The following is a 24,631-nucleotide window of genomic DNA, read 5'->3' on the forward strand; positions in this document are numbered from 1 at the left end:
ACCATATCCGCTATTGAGTTTTGATATGGGGTGGAGTAAATCTGTCATTCACTCCTACTTTATTATGACAGCTGGTAGTATTTGGCAACTACCCTGTTCAAATTCACTCCCCCCAAAAGCAAATTTTTACATTTAAAACTAAGACTATACCTATATCAACACCTAAACAATTGGTTGACAAGTTTAAATTAACTCAGTGAGCAAATTCATTTGTTCTAAATAAAACTGGAAAGCAAACAAACTAAAAGTTGCTTCCACAGGTTTTTTTTTTTAACTGAATTGAGCAGCGGTTTGTATACAGACACAAAGTAAAACAGTACATTTAGTATCTCCCACTCTTTCTCCTTTAAATCCATTACACATTAAGGACAGATAATCTAGAATATTGTTTTATACTCTATTTGACCGGAAAGAAGAATAGAAGCCATAATTCAAATATGTTAATGACTCTAAAAGAGATACCTGACCAATTATTTTCTTGTCAAGGCAGTCCTTGATCCCAGCCTTTGTCTCTGTGGATTGTAGAGTTCATTCCATTATTTTAGCCACATCAAAATTAGGGCATTCACTAAACAAATACGTGTGATTTATAAAGGCAGCCATGTTTTAGTAATACAAAGCAAGTGGTCTAGTGTTTAATGAGGACCGTATGTTCAGATCCCTCTTCAATGTATTTTTCTTCTGTTAAACTGTAGAAGAAAAACTCAACCGACTTGGAAACAAGCTGAGGCACACAAAGAACAATAAAAATTCTAGAATTAGATATAAGTATAAATCATTTAACATAGCTCAATGGAATACATATTTGTAAATTTTAACCATTATCCAGCATAACAGTACATTGTGTACTCTGTCTAGGTCTCTAACTTCTAACAAAAATATCTGCACTAGTAGAAAATTCAGCTGCAACTTCCCAAGAAACAACAGTGTTCTAGGAACACTAAGTATGGGTAAAGACACTTTTTTTTTTCCCTAAAATCCTATTAGGATAGTCTCCTACATTCTCTTAAAGAGATACAGATTTTGGAACGTAACAAAACAAACAATGGTATCATCTTTTATTTTTTCTTCACTCTCTGTTCTGTGGTAATTAATGTCTACTCAATAACATGCTCAATCATCTGTCTCCTCCGAGACAGTACTTTTAATTAAAACTTTTATTTCATCTAGGAACGCCTGCTCGCATTGACCACTGCACTTTCTATCTGTGGATTTATGATAATCTAATGTACATCTCCTCACAGGCGGAACGGCCTTATGTATCCTTATTGTTCTTATACCAGAAGAGAAGTGAAAAACAAAATTAGCTCCAGCGGAAGCCAGGAAGGAAACCGCATTTGTTTAACACGGCGAGAGGCCTTTCACTACCTGCCCAATGGCCTTGACCATTATATTGCCCTGGCCTCTCAATATGTTGACTGCCCCTTGCCTGGCTGCTCGCTTCTGATAAGAGATGCCAACTCCTTTGAGAGCTATTGAGAGCAGAGAGAGGGAGGCAACGCAATCTTAGGGTTACATTTTCAAAGGTTTGTGAAGGAAGTAAGACATTTACATGCTATCACTATTCTTTTCTGCAAAGAACCCTACAGATTAAAGAGGAACCTTTGAACTACTCTGACAGTAAAGACTTGGCTTTTGCAAAAGTAAGTCACTAGCTTGTTTGTAGCTTTTTTGCCTTTACTTTCTTATCAACTAGGACATACATGATTTGGTTTCTGTTTTAAAAGCACACAAATAATAGTGACATGTTATTAACTTAACCACCATGAAGAATCACATATATTTTTTTTTTACAATCATACTCAGTATGCAGCCGAAGACAAGGCTCGCTCCTTGTGTACTTTTCTCTCTTTACGATGTGGGGAATAAGTCACTATTATGTATATATCATCAAACACGAACAAGTTCAGCAGGCTTCATCTTTAATTTCTTTGCATACTTACATAGCACATAAAATTATCAAGTTAGTAATTGCATTAATACTTATTTATATAGTTTATTTACAACTTGTCTACTACCAAAGAAGAATTGAGGTGGCTTGCATTATAATTACACTGAAAATACTACTAAGTTTTCAACAAGTTGATAGTGTTGACGTAGTCATATTTTTCCAACAGAAGAATTCAGAGCCCAGAGATTTTTTATTGCATTAAGGGTGGCCAAAACCTTGATGAATAATATTTGTAGTTTATTCACTTTTCTTTAGGTATAGTGGAAGCTTTAAATAAACTATGACTATGGGACAAAGGAATTTCTAATTGGAAAATGGACTGTTTTCAATAAGTTTGTAAACCCAGTGCTTGCCCCTTGAACCTTTTTTCTCCCTCCCTCAAATGAAATACTGATTAAAAAAAAAAAAATATATATATATATATATGTTCACACACATGCACACATATATACGCATATATAGAATACTGGTACATTGTGCTTAGGTTTTGGATTGTCAACAGGGTTTGCTTATTCCATGGTATCTCCAAAACATAACACTAAGTGGTAATGCACATTCTATTAGATAGCTATATTTACCAACGTTCTATGAGAAAATGCACTAAATTTTCAATTTAGGAAAGAAGGAACACACTTCCTTCTGAGCTGGTTACGAAGTCCCTTGTGGCACCCACATCGGTGGTGGCAACAGGAGATGACCAGAGGAAGGACTCCATCTATGTTTACCACTATGGCAACACATGCTGCAAAAGCTGAGGGTCAAGGAGATGGCTATGGGAGAGATACCATCAGCAATTTGTTAACTCTACATCTACTACTTAGAAGGTACTCTTGAGGTCAAATGCTCTCTGAATGCATTCTGAACTATGGAACTAAAGAACACTCAGAGGTGGATTCCTGCAGCCATTCATATATACTGATCATTCATAATTCAGGCACTGTTTGTGTTGAGTGTTATGCCAAGAACTGATGCACAGAAATTCAGAGACTAATATTTTGGAACAGGAAAGAATCTTAGAAACCATTATTTTAATCCCCTCATTTTATAGATAAGGAAACTCTTCTCCCTGTGTACTGTCAAATTACTTTTTTTTTTTTATGCTTTTAGTATTAATTACAGGTTTTTACAATCTGCCCATTTCAACTTCTACTCCCAACATGCAATCCTCATTGTAAGTATCTAGAAGAGTGAAGCTTTACTTGGGGTGGGAGAAGAAAGGAAAAGCATATCCCTCACTTAGCAAGAGAGGTATTCATAATAGGGACAGGGATTTATGCTTAGCAAGAGTAGCACAGTTCAAAATGTTCCTAAATCACAAAGTAGGAAAAAGGGCCATGCCTTATCTACTTTTGTATCTCTAGCACTATATTTTCACAAATAAATCACCTAATAAAATATTTGTGAATTGAATTGAGAAACATGAAACCCAAGAAGTTAAATGACCTTTCTAAACTCAAACATCTCATGACAGTCCTGAGCCAACAACCTGAATCTTATGTCCCTGACCATTCTGCTATAGAAGAGTACACTCTCCAACTTTCCTAATCTAATGGAGTACTGTATTTTATGCAAATAATGCGCACCTTCTTCATTTGTTTGCCAACCACACCCACCCCCATGAAGTATTTTAATAAACGCTGCTTTGCCAATTTTTTTTACAAGTTGCTGTAAAAAAAGAAATTGGCATAGTAGCACTTATAAAAATACCTTGTGGGGGGTACGTGCTGTTGGCAAACAAACGTAGAAAGTGCACGTTATTTGTGTAAAGATATAGTCGATTTTACAATACTGCACCGCAATGAATCACAGTTTCTTATTTCCACACCTCTTTGAAATGTGATGTTGCTGATCTTTCCAGCAAATGTGGAATCGATCTATTTCTCCATCCCTTGGATCTTGATTGGCCTTGTAACGTGCTTTGACAAAGAGAATGAGGCAGAAGTGACATTGCAACTACCAAAGCTGGGCCTTTAGAGCGTCTGCATATTCTGCTTTCACTGTGCTGAGAAAGCCATTGGGGGATGAAAAGACCTGAAGGAGAAACAAGGTCTCCACCCAAAAGCACCAATTGACAGACATGTAAGGGAGGCCAGACTGGACCTTCCAGCCCAGCAGATGCTCCAGTTGAACACAGCTACATGAATTAGCCCAAGCAGAACCACTAAACCAGGAAATGCACAGAACTGCAAGAAATGATAAAGCATTTTTTTAAGACTAAGTTTGGTGTTTGTTAAGTGTAATAAGGCCAAAAACCTGTTGCTGTCAAGTTGATTCTGACTCATAACGACCATACAGGTCAAAGTAGAACTACCCCATAGGGTTTCCAAGGCTGGAATCTTCAGGGAGGCAGCTTGTGGGTTCAAACTGATGACCTTTTGGTTAGCAGCCGAGTACTTAACCACTACACCACATAATGCAAACACAGAACTTATAAAAGAAGGAACCAATTATATCTTAAATTCACATTTGCTGGATTTTCTGTATTTTTACTGGAAATGGCCTGGATTGCAACTGGGCTGTTTGCAATTTTGTTCATGTGACAGCCTAAAAGCCAACAACAATATTATCACTATGTTTAAAATACCCTTTCTTCTCCTTTCCTTCTTCTTCCCCGCTTTTTCTTCATTTGAACCTTTGGCTTATACTTCTCCGTCTTCCTGGAAGTTTTTCCAGCCTTGTGTCTCTGAATCTATCCAAGGCCCAAACCAGTGTTCCACTTCATAAATGAAACCTTTGATTATGTTTAAAGACCTTAATGATTTCTTACTTCTTATAACTTCTAGTTCACTATTAGCCTTTCACCTTCTTCCTTACATTTCTGCAGCTCTTTCCCTTCCATTAGCTTTCCTCATAGATTATAGATATCATGCCATGTCCTTGTTTCTTGAACGTCACTTAGCATTATCAGTAAGTTCCTGGAGTTCAGGGATTCTGTACGTCTTAGAATACCTAGTGCATGGTACAGCATCTAGGATACAGTAAACACTCAACAAACATTAAACTAAATTGGGATTGTAGGTGTTCAGTTGAACAATTGAATCCCATTTTGATCAATGTGGATCAAAAATAGAGGAAAATGAAGGTTCAAGAAGACAATTCTGAACGTCGACCTCTCTTTCAATTTCACAAAAGTGAAATATTTGGTTTCAGGGAGATGGAATGAAAGTAGATTATGGGCAAGGTGATTTGGCTGGGTTGTTTTATTTTTCTTTATTTTGCCTTTTTTTGTTTGCTTGCTTTTCCCCTCCAGTGGCAAGTCAAGAGCCTAGATAAAAATGTGCAGCTGCTGGGAAGGAGAGAAGGCAGAGAGGCAGCTCTTTCAAGTCAGGCTGAAAGTCTGTAGCTCACATGCAGGGTGCTAAGGCAGAGAGCTGTGTAAAACAGAAGCCGTACGAGCCAATATTTATGGAATGAATGCCTAGCAAGAAAAGTTTTGCTGTTCTCAAAGCTGATAGTTTTCTCCATTCTACTACCATCACCTCCATCTTCCTCCACCACCTGGCATTTTAATGTAACTCCAAGTAAAGTACTATTACTTTCACTGTCATCACCACTTGGCATTTTAAGGTAATGTAGAAATAAATATATTGTGTAATTGATAGATGCCATACTGAATGCTATTTGCTTACAGAAAGCCAGGATGAAAAGTGAGAAGCAAGACAGGAAAGAGGAGAGAAAGGAAAAGGAGAGAAAGAGGAAATACAAGAAAATTGATACATGATTTCAAGCTGTTAAACAACCCTTCCTTCAGTTCTAAGCCTCTAAGAAATGCAAATAATTAATTACGGAAAGACTAGGTGATAAAAGTCCTTCAGATAACTCAATAAGTGGCCAGGAAACATAATTGAACTCGTTAATAATTGAATATCCTGCCAACCTGGATGGATTTAAAGAAGGGTAAACTTAAAGAGACATAACAATATTAAACGTTCTTTCGTCTTTCTAACATTCATATTAAAACATTCTTTTTTAAGAGAGAACTTAGACTGCAGCGGGGCTTCATTTAGACAGGAACAAGAATTGAATAGTATGTGATTTGTACTTGGGCATCTTAATTTATATAATTATAATATCTTAAAGAAAAATGCATCTTAACCCCTTCAATGTTTTATTATTTCTGACAAGTTCAGTGAAAGGGCACCTATCTAGTGGTGCATTATGCGTCCCTACGTTCTGCACACTCATTAAAAATAATGAGAACGTATTTAAAAGTCATTGCCCAGACAATCTTCGGGGATGGGACATGAGAAGAGGTAAATGGCAACAGATTGTTATTTAAGTGTCTATCTTTGTTTTATCAGCCCTTGGGGGGTGGGGGGAAGTAAGGATCTTCAGCTGATATTCTTTAATGATAAAGATCACACATTTTCCTGAAAAACAGGCAGATGAAACATGTTCAAACCTCTAAGTATATTTTCAAAATGGACTGTAGTGGCAGCTTCACATGTAGTATTTACTTTGATAACAGCTGGATAAGTCAACCACAATCAATTAAGGCAGTATTTTTTTTTTTTTCTCATCTTTAAATATCCTTTACAAAATGAGCGCATTTCCTTATCTTACACCAAATGTACCTTAGCAAATGCATTGATCACAGGCATAGAGGTAATTAAGCAAATCAAGGTCATCCCCCAAGCTTTGTAACCAACTTCTTGTCCAGCTGTTCCATGTCAACAGCTGGTATGAATTACTGGTAACATTTGGCTAAATGGATAATAAGGATACAGTCTGTGGTTGGTCACAATATTATTTTTTCTGAACTGTTTAAAAATGCATATTTAGAAAATTATTCTTTAGCCTAGCTTCCAGAAGCCTAATCACGGCCATGGTGGCCACCAATAAAGTGTATGTCTTATGCCATGTAGGAAGGGCTGAACCTCATGGCTTTTCATCATCAATTTAGGAAGAGAATGTAAGGAGGTCCTAATCCTCTGAAATGTCATGAAAGCTTCTTTATAGCATAGAATACTCCTCCTTCCACTAACTTCCAAACTCCCAACAAAACAAATCTTGTGATAAAAGCCACAAGTATTTACATTCTGACACCTGGAAGCAATACGACCAGGTAAAATGGCCAGCACTTCCTCCATCTGTTTTAATAATGCCAAACCAGGACATTTATCATCGTCTATTTTATCAAGACTAGAGTTTGCTGACAAGGCCTCAGTAAAATTCTTTCAGGTATAAGTACTTTCCAGGGAGTAGCAAACGACTGTTATCCCTCAGCCTTGTGGGTTACTGAGAGCACTCAAAATACTGGCAAAGATGAAGGACCTGGTTTCTGAGTACACAGAGCATGGGAGGGAAGGTGCACAGTGCTTATCTCAGGGAGGTAGCAGTCTTGCTGAAAACATTTCTGATTTTGACAAACAGTGTAAACTTTGGTAAGGGGCAATGTCTCCATGCCTTATTTTCCAAATTTTTAAAATGCAATAAATAAGAACTAAGCTTTGTGACAGTAAATATGGATCACTTTCTTAGAAGCGTTGAAATCCTTGACATGAGTTCAATCATGGTAGAATGGGGCACGGTGGCATGTGGACCACATAAATGTTCTATCTAATGTGCCTTACCCTGCATCATTCCATGGTATAACAAAGGCAAAGGGGATGAGAAAATAGGTAAAACAGAAATCAAATACCAATAACCAAATCTTGTCAGCACCTCCAAAGTACCTCCCTTTGGTCTCTGTCTAAAGCTACCAGTTACAAGGTGGCACATAACAAATTTTGATCATAATCAAATTGAGCGTGGAAATTTTAAAGCACAATCAAGTTGGACCCAAAAAACTCAAGTACAATTGAGTTTGCCTAAATGAATCAGGTGTAATTGAGTTGAGTAATTGGATTGTGCAGCACTGGCCCTTTGCCAAAATGAGCGGCATGTGGCCAAAAAGGCATGACTCAATTGGGCTTGAAGTTTTCACATGATGTTTACCATTGAACAAGAAATTGTTCATGGAATAGAGAAATAAACTTGAAAATTTGATTATTTAAGCTAGTCAGTTATGGCCACTTAAATATCCTATAGACTTTGTTCTTTACCATGAAACCACTATATCAATGGTTATCAAACCTGAGTGAGCATCTGAATTACCTGGAGGGCTTATGAAAACACAGATCCCTGAGCCCCACCTTCAGAGTTTCTAATTCAGCAGGTCTGGAGGGAACCTGAGAATGTGCATTTCTAACAAAGTCCCAGGTGATGCTGACCCAGCTGATTCAGAGACCACACCTGAGAACCAATGTTCTATTCTAACAGTTATTGTAGTCAAGATTGAAGTACTTAAAAATACTTTAAAAATACCTCTAAGATTTAACAATGTGGGGTAGTGATTGCTTTTTATATTTTTATTTGTATGTCTTTACATGTAAACTGTACAAAATAGATCGTGCAAATGTCTCCATTTCAATTACCTAAGTTGTCATTTGCATTTAGTACTAACTATCCTAACCCTCATTGTCACATGTAGCTGTAATTAGAGATTACTATTGCTCTGAAACATGAGGAAATCCCTACCGGGTTTTTTGTTGTTTGTTTGTTTTAATTTGGTTTAAAATAATTGTAGTAGGATGGATAATATATTGGATGTAGATTAGATACAGATCAGTGGTAATAGCTCCTTCCGCAACACTTTTTCCAGCCCTCTATTTCTTTTTTTTATATTATCTGCTTTAGTAGTGTGTACCTTTCATTTATTCAGTCAACAAATATTTACTGAGCCTACGCTATGTACCAGGCACAGGGAATAACAAGAGTTAACATTATTTAGTATTTACCATGTATTAACGATTGTGCTCAGTTAATTCTCACAGCAGCCCTACAAGGTAGGTGCTGCTTTATCCTCACTGGACAAATGATAAAATTGAGGCACTGAGAGGCTAAGATGCAAAGCAGGGATGCACACTCAGCCATGATACTCCCAAATCTGGGCTTTTAATGCTATTTTCATGATATTTCTTAAGGTCTGATGGAGAAATTTTAAAATTATGTGATTCGGGGGCATGGTGAGGGCGGAGAGGCTCTGTGTGTGGATGGAACATACAGTGGGGCAACATAACCTGGACCTGGGGGCTCAGGGAATTTTACAGAAGGAAGTGACCTGTAAGTAGATATCTTAAAAAGCAGCACAGGTGAAGGGGTGGGGGCGGGGGGGGGGCACGTATCCTAGGGAAGGAGAAAGCTCACTGCAAAGGTTTGGCAAGGGAGAACACAGATACCATCTAAACAGGTGAAAGGAGTTTGGCATCTCTAGGGAAAAGAAAAAGACACTGAGGATCCCCGGGCCAAGGAACTGACTGGGAGCTATGAAAGTATCTTAGTTATCTAATGTGGCTGTAACAGAAATACCTCAAGTGGATGGCTTTAGCAAAGAAAAATTTATTCTCTCACAGTCTAGGAGGCTAGAAGTTGAATTCAGTGTGCCATCTACAGAGGAAGGCTCTCTCTTTGTCAGGTCTAGGGGAAGGCCCTTGTTCTCAATCTTCCCCTGGTCTAGGAGCTTTTTAGCTCAGGGACCCTGGGCCCAAGGGAAGTGCACTCCTGGCTCTTCTTTCTTGGTGATATGAGGTCCCACTGTCTCTGCTCACTTCCCTCTTTTATATCTCAAAGGAGATTGGCTGAAAACACAACCTAAGCTTGTAGATTGAGTCCTGCTTCAACAACATAACTGCCACTAATCCCACCTCATTAACATTGTAGACACAGGATTTACAACACATAGGAAAATCACATCAGATGATAAAATGGTGGATAATCACACAATACTGGGAATTCCTAGCCAAGCTGACAGATATTTTTTGGGGACACAATTCAATCCATGAGAGAAAGGAATGAAATTCTAGGACAAAAGTCAGTCTGTCCTCCAAACCAGCCCACACATCTGTTAATGACAGGACTAGGCATCCAGGCCCAAACTTTGAGATTATCTTAGATGTTTCTTACTCCATCACACCTATATTTATTAGTTGCCAGAACCAGAGTTTTCTACCTCCATATCTATATCCAGACCAAATGAATGAGAAACCCTAACTCAGGCACTTAATACTACTCATTCAGATAAGTAATGAAGATGGCAACAAAAACAATAACAAATTAAACTTTGTTGAATCCCATTCTATGTGCTCTATTCCATGCACTTTATATGTATCTCATTTAATCCTCATAACTATTCTTTTGTTGTTGCTGGTAGGTGCCATTGAGTTGGTTCCAACTCATGGTGACCCTATGTATAACAGAATGAAACACTGCCTGGTCCTATGCCATCCTCACAATTGTTCTATGCTTGAGCCCATCTTTGCAGCCACTGTGTCAATCCATCTCATTAAGGGTCTTCCTCTTTTTCGCTAACACTCTACTTTACCAAGCATGATGTCCTTCTCCGGGGACTGATCCCTCCCGATAACATGTCCAAAGTATGTGAGATGTAGTCTCACCATCCTTGCTTTTAAGGAGCATTCTGGCTATACCAGTCTTTCAGGTAGATACTAATCTCACCCCCATGTCAGAGATGAGGAAATGGAGACTCAGAGAGGTAAACTGGATCAAGGCTACTTGGCCAGTAAGTGGTAGAGCCAGGTCTCAACCCAGGTCTAACTGATCCCCAATCCCAAGCTCTTAACCATCAGACTCTAGTGAATACAACAAGGTATATCAGCATTTCTTCTTCCTTCCATATTATTCCATATCACACTACCTCTCATGTTAGTTCTTTGTCAGTAATCAGTGTTCTGTCAGTTCTACCAAGTGAGGCTGCCCATTATCTCCTCATATAATTTATATTTTCTAATCTCTGAGTACTTAAGAATCTATTTCCTTTGTCCTATAGTTCTACATTTTGAAATCCTACTCAATTAACAAGACCCTCCTCAAATGCCACCATGTTCTTGCAGGTTTTCTTGATCCCCAACATACTTTGAATCCCCATAATATTTTATATGCATGATTTAATCCATTCATCACATTCTGTTCATTCTTCTTTTCTTTATGGACTAGAAGCTCCTTAAGGACAAGAAGTCTTCTTATTTATGTATGGAGTTCATGTTACAAAGCTTTGGCTAGGACTGAATGGGAAGAAATAGAAGTGGGGACTATATCTTACCAAGGATTCCATTTTAAGTCACTAAACTGTGTTACTTGGGGAATCCATAAAAATATAGCAATGCATTTTGGTTTTTGCAAAATTATTAAAATTCCAAAACATAACCCTTGCACTTTGGTTTAAGTAAAAAAATGATTCAGAAATTATCTTTTAATTTCTGCTACTTATCCACAAATAACAGCTATAATAGTCATTCTTCCTTAAGTATCTTGGTTAATTAACCATGGAATCATTTGACTCAAACAGCCAAAGGGGAGAAAATAATATATCAGTTAAATGACGTTCATCTAAGATTTCAAACCAAAATCCTTCCATGATTTATGATGTTAAATAATTGGACATTTGAAGGTATGAATTTTTCACTTGATGATAAGAAGAAAAAGGAATTCAATTCCATGAAGGAGTTGGAGCCCATACATTGTTTGCTAAAATAGTCACAGGGCTGGTAAAAATGGTAGTGTTGGGAAACACTAAGTTCAGCAATTGTTAAGTGGGTCTCCCCATGTGTGTGCATCATTTGTTCTCACCAAAAGCAATACTCCTAACTGAAGGTCAAATCAGCATGACAAACATGGCTAACTTTGGATCTCAGTCATGCCAGGCAAGAGCAACTTGCTTGCTTAAAATATAGTTAATCCCACTAGCAGCAACCAGCATTTAATAGTGGGCAAACTTGGCAGGTAGAAATTACAAATACATTTGAAATTTTCTCAGCTTGTTCTACCCATCAGGGGTTGCTGTGATTTTCAGGATAATTTAAAGATAAGGCAGCAGGTCAGAAAATGAAAGTTAAAAAGTTAACAAAGAAGTGACAGAACATTTCTTCCTTTCCAATAAATGAAAGAAGAAACACACATACATATACATGCAATACCATGGGGGAAAAAACACGACAAATAACAATATTTCTCTCTCAAGGTAGTAAAAAATAAAAGCATGAAATAAATAGAAAAGCTATAGTTTTTAAAATATTTTTCTTAAATGAAAAGATAGCTCTATGCAATGCTTTACACATGAGAAAAAAAAATTTCGGGTATCAGAGAAAGAAAAAAACCGTGCAGGCCACATCTGTCACAGAACACAGCAAACAACCACTGATTAAGTAGCACAGTTTTCATTTCAAGTACAGACGCAGACGCAGCAGTTTCACCTTCAGTTCTGTTACAAACACTAATCTCAAAGGACCTTCTGCAAAATGTTCCTTATGTGAACACCATTTTAATAAACTCTCACCCAGTCAGGGGGTGAAGACATCAAAAGGTCTTCCAGACTGGGATTCTGGAAAGACTATTTTTGAAACACAGTTCTTTTGATAAAGCTACTGGAAAGAGCAAACTGGTTGTGATGTTATTACATAAATTCCTCTCAGCTGACTTCCAACCCAGCCTACCACAGATGGAAGGAAAGTTGGCTAACTGTGCTGCTGAACTTGTGATACTACCCAAATGCTGAGGAAGAGGAACACTAACCAACAAATATAAGAATTTGGCACAGTTCTTTAAGGTCGCAGGCAGGGATGGATTACCCAATAGGCAAGGTACCCACAGACTTACTTGTGCTTACTTACTCATTGGTAGTGCACAATTTCACCTGTTTTTCACCACATCAACAATGTGGTCAAACCTATGTGAAATTGTGCACTACTGATGAGTTAAGAAACACAATTAAGCCCGTGCATACCTCGCTTACTGGTTAATCCACCCCTGGTTGCAGGTCAGGAGAAATGGCCAGGAAACGGATGTTAAGGCCTTTGGAAAGGCAGAGGGTCACATTTGGGAGATGATACTATATTGGGACTTCCTGTTCAACTGTTGACCACATGCTCTCTTGGCTGTAAGTGTTAAGGCTTTAGAAGAAGCTAACTATAACAAGGAAGTAAGCAAGATTTAACTGTCAGAAAACAGGCAGCATAGTGGTGTTAAGAGATTACACAGCTCATGAAAAATCAAGGCTGAACTAAAAGGAGAGGGCAGTTCCTCAGAACAGGGAGACAATAAACACAGTTTGTTTTCTTCAAAGGAGATAGAACAAGACAAAAGCAGGAAGTGCTGTCCTTCCTTCATCCTGCCAGCTTTTCAATGGAAAGTCAAGTGTGTGCATCAATCACGATGAGGGAGAAGAGACCAAAGTAATACCACCTTCAGTTTTCTGAAAGGAAAACACAAAGATGTATCACACAGCACACTATTCTTCATTTTGCTTTTTCAAACAGTCCAGTGCATGCCATGCTATGAAGTAATTCCCTCTAAAATAGTCCAGTGCATGACAAACACAACCTCTCTTTAAACTTCCTGCAGGGTTCTTCAACCTTACCACTCAAGGAAGACATTTGAGCTCTAAAATTCAAAAACTATTGCATATTTTCCAAAACAAAGATTCTGGGTCCACATTCCTTAGGTGACTGTAGGATTTAAAGGCTCTTACTTTGCTGTGGTTTCAAAGAATATTCCACATATTTGAATAACTGAATGTCAGTTTTGTTTCAAAGAGTATAGACTATTTGCCAGAAAGTTCTAAGAGAATGAATACTAACCAAATGACCTCAAAATTCTGTATAAAACTAAAAACAGTGAGCGCTAATAATTTATTTGCACTCATAATCTCATTGTTGCACAATTAATTTAATATATTCCCGGTGGGGTTGGCATGTGATGTCATATCTGGAACAGAAATCAAATCTCACTAAATTCTATTAAATGAAAGTGAAATAATATACAGGCTGCCCTGACTTATGAATTTGGTTGGTTATAAATTTTTTGCATGCAATTCAGTATCTTGGAACCCCAAATACATTAAAAAACAAACAAAAGAGGCGGAGGCAAGATGGCAGAATAGACAGGCACTTCTGGCGACCCCTCTTTACAACAAAGACCTGAAAAAAATAAATGAAACGAGTATATTTGTGACAAGCTGGGAGTCCTGAGCTTCAAAGGCAAGCTTAGAAAAGGAACTGAGGGGCGGGGGAGGAAGAGACCTTTCAGAAGCAGAGAGGAGTTACTGGACCTGAACCGCAGGGAGCCCTCAGGCACCACTCCCGGGGCGGCGGCGATGGTGGCGGCGGGCTGGTACTAGCGATTGGCCACAGTTTCCTCAGGCAGAAGCAGCCAGCCACACAGCCTACTTACACCTCCAGAACCTAAGGAGAACAGCGCTCTCGGCAAAAGCTAAGTACTTGCGTATATTTTACCACAACCCCCACCCACAACCCTGCTGCAGCTGCTGAATTCCCTGGGCCTGAGATAGGCCCTGTTGAGCACCTAGAGCCATCCTCCCAGCCTTGGGGAAGGAAAAAATTTGCATTTGGAAGAAAAGATGACTTGCTAGCTCCACTAACCAGGGGAGCTCAGGACAGAAGCAGCTCTTGTCCAGGCATAAACCATCCGTGGACTTTGAGCACCTTTCCCTTCTGCGTGGACCTGTGTGGGCCTATTTCAGGAGAAAAGGCCCTTGTTGGCAAACTCCAACCATTTCAGCTGTGCGGTGGAGAGGTGGGTGTTTGATGTTTGACATTGCTTTGCCTGTTAAACAAGGTCCGCACCTACCCACGTCAGGGACTGGTAGCTCCACTCAGGTCACCCAGCCACCCACGATAGGGGTTCAGAGATAACTGGTACCTCCCAGTCCTTACAACCAAAAACGTTGGATGCCCATGGTCCCTCTGCAGAACCCACCCACCTGAACACCCTAGGGAACAGGGACGCACTTTCCTCAGAGACACTTGGGGGTCAGTTCTCAGCCCCCAGCCTTGTTCAGAGCATGACCCCCTGCTGCAATCAGATACCGGTATATACGCCAAATACCCCTGCCCCTCTAAGACTGTAGGATAGAGCCCGTACCACACACTTGACATCAGCTACCTGGAAACCTGAGCTGAATTCATATAAGAAAACTGAATGGACTCCTAGACTGATATACCTGATAACAGTTCTAGACATCTGGGGACAGGACGTCAGAGCTCCAAAGGCGAAAATAATCAAGCTAGCTCATTCAAGCAATCCATAGAGGTATACCAAAACAAAACAAAGCAAGAAGCTATGACACAGTAAGCAAGCATAAAACTAATACAATAACTTATAGATGGCTTGGAGACAACAGTCAATATCAAGTCACATAAAGAAACAGACCATGATCACCTCAACAAGCTCTCAAAACAAAGAATCCAGGGATCTTCTAGATGAAAGCGCATTCCTGGAATTCCCAGGTGCAGAATACAAAAGTTTAATATACAGAACCCTTCAAGACATCAGGAAGGAAATGAGATAATACAAGCAGAACAAGCCAAGGAACACACAGATAAAGCAACTGAAGAAATTACAAAGATTATTTAGGAATATAATGAAAAGTTTAATGAGCTGGAAATATCCATAGACAGCAATCAGAAATTAAGGAGATTAATAATAAAATTACAGAAGTAGACAACTGAGTAGAAAGTCAGAGGAGCAGAATTGAGCAAGTAGAAGCTAAAATTTCTGAACTTGAAGATAAATCAATTGGCACTAATATATTTGAAGAAAAATCAGATAAAAGAATTTATAAAAAAATGAAGAAACTTAAGAACCATGTGCGGCTCTATCAAGAGAAATAACCTACGAGTGATTGGAGTACCAGAACAGGGAGGGATAACAGAAAATACACAGAGAATTGCTGAAGATTTGTTGGCAGAAAACTTCCCTGATACGGTCAAGAACGAGAAGATATCTATCCAAGATGTTCATCGAACTCCATGTAAGGCAGATCTTAAAAGAAAGTCACCAAGACATATTATAATCAAGCTTGCCAAAACCAAAGATAAAGAGACAATTATAACAACAGCGAGGAATAAACAAAAAGTCACATACAAATGAGAGCCAATAAGGATAAGCTCGGACTACTTGGCAGAAACCATACAGGCAAGAAGGCAACAGGATGACATATTTAAAAAATTGCCTGCCAAGAATCATATACCCACCAAAACTGTCTCTTAAATATGAAGATGAAATTAAGACAGTTCCAGAAAAACACAAATTTAGGGAATTCATAAAAACCAAACCAATATTACAAGAAATATTAAAGGGAGTTCTTTGGTTAGAAAATCAACAATATCAGGTATCAACCCAAGACTAGTACATTGGGCAGAGCAACCAGTCAACCCAGACAGGGAAATCCAAAAAAACAAAGCAAAATTATTATTTAAAAAAAAAAAAAAAAAAAAAAAACTCAAAACATGGTAACAGCGATGTTATTATATAAAAGACACCATTAGAATAATATAGAGGGACTAAGAAATGTAATTATACACCTTTCATATGGAGAGGAAGATATGGCGATACCAAGAAATAAAAGTTAGGTTTAAATTTAGAAAAATAGGGGTAAATAATAAAGTAACTACAAAGGAGACAAACTATCCTACTCATCAAAATAAAATACAAGAAAAAAATAGAGACTCAGCAGAAACAAAATCGACAACAACAAATATTAGGAAAGGACAATATATAAAGATAATCTACTCAGCACATAAAATTAAGTGGGAAAAAGAAACTGTCAACAACACACAAAAAAAGACATCAAAACGATAGCACTAAATTCATACCTATCCATAATTACCCTGAATGTAAATGGACTAAATGCACCAATAAAGAGACAGAGAGGGGCAGAATGGATTAAAGAACAAGATCCATCTATATGCTGCCTACAAGAGACACACCTTAGACTTAGAGACACAAACTAAAACTCAAAGGATGGAAAAAAATATATCAAGCAAACAACAATCAAAAAAGAGCAGGAGTGGCAATATTAATTTCTGACAGACTTTAAAGTTAAATCCATCAGAAAGAACAAGGAAGGACACTATATAATGATTAAAGGGATAATACACCAAGAAGAAATAACCATATTAAATATTTATGCACCCAATGACAGGGCTGCAAGATACATAAAACAAACTCTATCAGCAATGAAAAGTGAGATAGACAGCTTCACAATAATACTAGGAGACTTCAACACACCGCTTTCGGTGAAGGACAGGACATCCAGAAAGAAGCTCAATAAAGACACGGAAGATCTAAATGCCACAATCAACCAACTTGATCTCATAGACATATACAGAACACTCCACCCAACAGCAACCAAGTATGCTTTCTTTTCTAGTGCACATGAAACATTCTCTAGAATAGACCACATTTTAGGTCTTAAAGCAAGCCTTAGTAGAATCCAAAACATTGAAATATTACAAAGCATCTTCTCTGATCATAAGGCCATAAAGTGGAAATCAGTAACAGGAAAAGTAGGGAAAAGAAATCAAACACTTGGAAACTGAACAATACCCTGCTCAAAAAAGACTGGATTATAGAAGACATTAAGGAGGGAATAAAAAAATTCAGAGAATCCAATGAGAATGAAAACACTTCCTATCAGAACCTTTGGCACAGAGCAAAAGCGTCGCTCAGAGGCCAATTTATATCAATAAATGCACACATCCAAAAAGAAGAAAGGGCCAAAATCAAAGAATTATCCCTACAACTTGAACAAATAGAAAGAGAGCAACAAAAGAGACCCACAGGCACTGGAAGAAAACAATAAAAATTAGAGATGAAATAGAAAACAGAAAAACAACTGAAAGAACTAACAAGACCAAAAGCTGGCTTTTTAAAAAAATCAACCAAATTGATAAACCACTGGCCAAACTGACAAAAGAAAAACAGGAGAGGAAGCAAATACCCCAAATAAGAAATGAGAAGGGCGATATTACAACAGACCCAACTGAAATTAAAAGAATCATATCAGATTACCATGAAAAACTATACTCAAACAAATTTGAAAACCTAGAAAAAATGGATGAATTCCTAGAAACACACTACCTACCTAAGCTAATGAAAACAAAGGGAGAACAATTAAATAGACCCGTAACAAAAGAAGAGATTGAAAACGTAATCAAAAAACTCCTAACAAAAAAAAAAGCCCTGGTCTGGACGGCTTCCCTGCAGAGTTCTACCAGACTTTCAGAGAACAGTTAACACCACTACTACTAATGGTATTTCAGAGCATAGAAAAGGATGGAATACTCCCAAACTCATTCTATGAAGCCACCATATCCCTGATACCAAAACCAGGTAAAGACAGGACAAGAAAAGAAAATTATAGACCTATATCCCTCATGAATGTAGATGCAAAAATCCTCAACAAAATTCTAGCCAATAGAATTCAACAACATATCAAAAAAAATAATTCACCGTGACCAAGTGGGATTCATACCAGGTATGCAGGGATGGTTCAACATTAGAAAAACAATTAATGTAATCCACCACATAAATAAAACAAAAGATAAGAATCACATGATTTTATCAATTGATGCAGAAAAGGCATTTGACGAAGTTCAACACTCATTCATGATAAAAACTCTCAGCAAAATAGGGATAGAAGGAAAATTCCTCAACATAATAATGGGCATTTATACAAAGCCAAGAGCCAACATCACCCTAAATGGAGAGAGCCTGAAAGCATTCCCATTGAGATCGGGAACCAGACAAGGATGCCCTTTATTACCACTCTTATTCAACACTGTGTCGGAGTTCCTAGCCAGAGTAATTAGGGTAGATAAAGAAATAAAGGACATCCAGATTGGCAAGGAAGAAGTAAAAGTATCTCTATTTGTAGATGGGAAACCCTGGTGGCATAGCGGTTAAGTGCTACAGCTGCTAACCAAAGGGTCGGCAGTTCAAATCCGCCAGGCGCTCCTTGGAAACTCTATGGGGCAGCTCTACTCTGTCCTATAGGGTCGTTACGAGTCGGAATCGACTCGATGGCACTGGGTGTGGTTTTTTGGTTATTTGCAGATGCCATCATTTTATACACAGAAAACCCTAAGGAATCCTCAAGAAAACTACTGAAACTAATAGAAGAGTTCAGCAGAGTATCGGGATACAAGATAAACATACAAAAATCAGTTGGATTCCTCTACACCAACAAAAAGAACATCGAAGAGGAAATCACCAAATCAATGCCGTTTACAGTAGCCCCCAAGATGATAAAATACTTAGGAATAAATCTTACCAGAGATGTAAAAGACTTATACAAAGAAAACTACAGTACACTTCTGCAAGAGGCCAAAAGAGACTTACATAAGTGGAAAAATGTACCTTGTTCATGGACAGGAAGACTTAACATTATAAAAATGGCTATTTTACCAAAAGCGATCTACACATTTAGTGCAATTCAGTTCTAAATCCCAACGACATTCTTAAGTGAGATGGAGAAACAAATCACCAACTTCATATGGAAGGGAAAGAAGCCCCGGAAAATAAGGCAAAACTGAAAAACAAGAACAAAGTGGGAGGCCTTACTTTGCCTGATTTTAGAACCTATTATACCGCCACAGTAGTCAAAACAGCCTGGTACTGGTACAACAACAGATACATGGACCACTGGACAGAATTGAGAATCCAGACATAAATCCATCCACGTATGAGCAGTTGATATTTGACAGAGGTCCCAAAACAGTTAAATGGGGAAAAGACAGTCTTTTTAACAAATGGTGCTGGCATAACTGGATATCCATCTGCAAAAAAATGAAACAAGACCCATACCTCACTCCATGCACAAAAACGAGCTCAAAATGGATCAAAGACTTAAATATAAAATCTAAAACAACAATGATCATGCAAGTAAAAATAGGGACAACATTAGGAGCCCTAATACATGGCATAAACAGTATAGAAAACATTATTAAGAATGCAGAAGAAAAACTAGATAACTGGGAGCTGCTAAAAATCAAACACCTATGCTCATCCAAAGACTTCAGCAAAACAGTAAAAAGACTACCTACAGACTGGGAAAAAGTTTTTAGCTATGACATTTCCGATCAGCGTTTGATCTCTAAAATCTACATGATACTGCAAAAACTTAATTACAAAAAGACAAATAACCCAATTAAAAAATGGGCAGAAGATATGAATAGACACTTCACTAAAGAAGACATTCAGGTAGCTAACAGATACATGAGGAAATGTTTACGATCATTAGCCATTAGAGAAATGCAGATCAAAACTACAATGAGATTTCATCTCATTCCAACAAGGCTGGCATTAATCCAAAAAACACAAAATAATAAATGTTGGAGAGGCTGTGGAGAGACTGGAACACTTCTACACTGCTGGTGGGAATATAAAATGGTACAACCACTTTGGAAATCGATTTGGCGCTTCCTTAAAACGCTAGTAATAGAACTACCATACAATCCAGCAATCCCACTCCTTGGAATATATCCTAGGGAAATAAGAGCCTTTACACGAACAGATATATGCACACCCATGTTTACTGCAGCACTGTTTACAATAGCAAAAAGATGGAAGCAACCAAGGTGCCCATCAACGGATGAATGGATAAATAAATTATGGTATACTGACACAATGGAATACTACGCATCGATAAAGAATGGTGAGGAATCTGTGAAACATTTCATAACATGGAAGAACCTGGAAGGCATTATGCTGAGTGAAAGTAGTCAGCTGCAAAAGGACAAATATCGTATGAGACGACTATTATAAGAATTTGAGAAACAGTTTAAACTGAGAAGAAAACATTCTTTTGTGGTTATGAGAGGAGGGAGGGTGAGAGGGTGGGAGAGGGGTATTCACTAATTTGTTGGTAGATAAGAACTACTTTAGGTGAAGGGAAAGACAACACACTATACAGGGGAGGTCAGCACAACTGGACTAAACCAAAAGCAAAGTAGTTTCCTGAATAAACTGAGTGCTTCGAAGGTCAGTGTAGCAGGGGCAGGGGTTTGGGGACCATGATTTCTGGGGACATCTAAGTGAATTTGCATAATAAAATCTATTAAGAAAACATTCTGCATTCCACTTTGAAGAGTGGTGTCTGGGGTCTTAAACGCTAGCAAGCAGCCATCTAAGATGCATCAATTATTCTAAACCCACCTGGATCAAAGGAGAATGAACACCAAGGACATAAGGTAATTATGAGCCCAAGAGACAGAAAGGGCCACACGAACCAGAGACTTCATCATCCTGAGGCTAGAAGAGCTAGATGCTGCCCAGCTACAACTGACGACTGCCCTGACAGGGAACACAACAGAAAACCCCTGAGGGAGCAGGAGACCAGTGGGATGCAGATCCCAGATTCTCATAAAAAGACCAGACTTAATGGTCTGACTGAGACTAGAAGGACCCCGGTGGTCATGGCCCCAGACCTTTTGTTGGCCCAGGACAGGAACCATTCCCGAAGCCAACTCTTCAGACAGGGATTGGACTGGATAATGGGTTGGAGAGGGATGCTGGTAAGGAGTGAGCTTCTTGGATCAGGTGGACACTTGAGACTATGTTGGCATCTCCTGCCTGGAGGGGAGATGAGAGGGTAGAGGGGGTTAGAAGCTGACAAAATGGACACGAAAAGAGAGAGTGGAGGGAGAGAGCGGGATGTCTCATTAGGGGGAGAGTAACTGGGAGTATGTAGCAAAGTGTATATAAGTTTTTATGTGACAGACTTACTTGATTTGTAAATTTTCACTTAAAGCACAATTAAAAAAAAAAAAAAAAACGAACAATGTTCAAAATGATAGTTCCAGGCCAGCAAAAGTCTATTTACTCCATAATGTATCTGACCAAAACCAAAAAACCAGCCCAGTGCCGTCGAGTCGGTTCTGACTCATAGTGACCCTATAGGACAGAGTGGAGCTGCCCCATAGAGTTTCCAAGGGGCACCTGGCGGATTCGAACTGCCAACACTCTGGTTAGCAATGTGTCTGAAGTGTAGTATTATATTTACAATATTCCAGAAGTGGTAATGTACCTGGAAGAAAAAAATACGCTTAACACATATTGAGGTTTTAAGATTGGCCAGAAATTATACTAAGTGCTTTGTATATGCTATCTCTTTTAATCCTCACAACGATCTTATAATATAGATAACTGAGATTCAGAATGATCGTGTGACCTGCTCTAGACCACACAGCTAGTAAGTGGTGGATACCGAAGTTTAGCACACAGGGAGTTGGAATTTGGAGAATGATACTGAGTGTTAGAAAACTTAGGCCTCTAGTACTGTTCATCGTGAGACCTTGGGCAGGTTACTCAACCCCACAAAATCTCTGTCTTCTTATCTGCAAAATTGAGAATTGGACTTATTGATTCATAAAGGCTCCCTTTAGGTCAAAAATGTTATTTTTCTATTTGATAACTTCTAGAAACAATTTTCTTTGATGGAAAATGCATTCAGAGCTCCAAACTGAGATTAGATTAGCATCCCTTTCTTTCTACAGATATGGGGGAGGGGGAGAACGTCTAGAAAGAAGGAATTAGCTGTTGAGTTGGCAACTCTAGAGGATATGGCAGAGCCATATAAGGAGCCATTCAGGGGAGAACTGCAGGCTCCTCAGTTGGCTCCCTTTCATTTTTCTTGCATGCTTCCACGCTGGCCAATTGTTTTTCTTTCTCTGCAGGGTTTAATTCCTTCCAGGCCTGCAGTTCCATAGAAAACACACTCAAAATTTCTTTCATTGTTTTCCTATTCCTGAAAAAAAAAAAAAAAAGCACACACTCCCACTGAGGTTTTCTGAGGTTTTTTTTTTTTTATCTCTAACAACCAAAGAATTGAACAAGAAGTAAAAGGGCTTTCTGCTATCTATATACCCTGGCCCCCTTTTTATTGTTTTTTCACTTTGACCCTTGTAGAGAAAGACTAAGATCTTGTGGTAAACAAAGGATTAAAGGAAAAATCCTTCTGCAATTTAGAGCAAAAACCCTAGTATCCAAGTTTCTGCTTAATTCCTCCTTAGGAAGAGTTACGGGCTTCAGCAAGGAGACGAGACAGAAGTTTAGGATTTGTGTTCCAAAATGGAAGAGTCAAATAAAGGGAAGGGGATGGGAAGTATAATCTTCATGGCTTATACCCCACTCATTCTTCACCACCACCCCCCTCTGTTTTTACGGAGGATCTTCCCAGAACATACAATAGGTCAAGAGGAAAAACAGATATGATGATGGGAAATAGAAGAAAAGCTCTAAGGGAAATTCCACGCCACAGAAACTTGGAGAGAAGGAGGTCCTTTGGCCAGTGCTAAGGAATATTAATATATGAGAGGTGTTTCATTAGGGTTATACACTCAAACATGAATATAAACACAGAACAGAATAACAGGATCAGAGTACAGAGAGATATCTTAGGGGTTGCCTAGTCTCGTCACCTTCCCTATGGAAGGATTTTCTTCTGGTCCATCTCTGAGAGATGGTGAAATAGGTTCTGTTTGAACATTCTAATTAACCCCCTTCCTCCTGAGACAGCTCCAATGGTTAGAGAGTTCTTGAAACTTCATCACTTCCAATCATTTGTTTTGTTACAAGCTCAGAGAGGGCAGGAAATTAGTCTTAATTATGCTCACATTCCCAGAACCTCCAACTTTGCACACAGCAGATACTCAATAGATGTTTATTGAATACATAATTGAATCAGTGTATATAAGGTATTTGAAGAAACAGATAACATCTATTTTCCAATCCATACAATAACTATATTTGTTAACAATGATATGTCTTCTAAGATTTCTCTTCTTCACACTGTACATCCTCAATTCTTAAATACCTCTCCCCATTCTGATGGGAACCTATTGTATTACCTGCATGTGCCTTTGTCATTCCTTAGATTCAGAGGAAATAAAATAAAAAAAAATAAAAATCAAGGGTAACTAAAAGTCATTTTATTACATCTGCTCCCTTTGTTATTAGTCATAAAAGCCCTTTGAATTTTCAATATATTTTCTATAGTTTTCTTAAAAGCATGGCATTTCTATACTAAAATGTGTTCACTGTAAAAAAAAAAATGATAAAATGAAAGCTCTCATAATATCAACATTCCAGGTACATCTCTTTCCAGTTCTTTTAAAAAATCTTTTTAATATTATATGATCATACTGTATATATAATTTTTACCCAACTTTTTAACTTAACATTATACTGTGAAAATTCTCTCATGTTATTTTCAAACCTTTAGAGAGATCATTTTAAGTACTTATTATATTTTATTGCAGAGTGGTCTAGTTATTTATTTAACCAATTCCTTATGGTTGTACAGTGCCCAGTATACCAGTATAATAAATAGTACTTTAGCAAAAAAAGAAAAAAAGTACATGAATTTTTACTACATCTTTCATGATCAGTTTAGGCAGATTAGTAGAAATGTAATTGGTAGGTCAAAGGGTATACATTTTTTAAAATAAGACTTTTGAAATTCTCTTCCTTAAGATTCTTTCTCAACCCAGAAACTAGGCTATACTCCTTTGTTATATGTTCCGGTAGCATTCTGCAGCCCCCCTCTCATAGTCTTTATCACCATCCTGATTGTTAGTTATGTTTCATTTTAGACTGTGAAATCTACAACGGTAGGGCCAGGAACTGCTTCGCTGGATGTTTTGCATAGGGCCTAGCACGTGGGATATACTCAATGTCTATTTTATTGAATTAGTTGACAATTAAAAAGTTGCTTCCTCGAATGTGTGTTCCAATTTGGGCCCAGAAGCAGTATTGCTATACTCCCACCTCATTGTATCAATGTCTTAAAACTGTGATATCGTAAATGGAGCAAAACATTTTCAG

General features: G+C 38.2%; 1 protein-coding gene across 4 annotated transcripts in view; it reads right to left on the minus strand.

Annotated features, from left to right (window-relative positions):
• PARD3B (par-3 family cell polarity regulator beta) overlaps window positions 1-24,631 on the minus strand; it is a 1,162,629-nt gene that overhangs the window by 484,856 nt on the left and 653,142 nt on the right. The window lies entirely within an intron of this gene.

This window comes from Loxodonta africana, chromosome 6 (assembly GCF_030014295.1).
Source record: "Loxodonta africana isolate mLoxAfr1 chromosome 6, mLoxAfr1.hap2, whole genome shotgun sequence".
In the NCBI taxonomy this organism is placed as follows: Eukaryota; Metazoa; Chordata; class Mammalia; order Proboscidea; family Elephantidae; genus Loxodonta; species Loxodonta africana.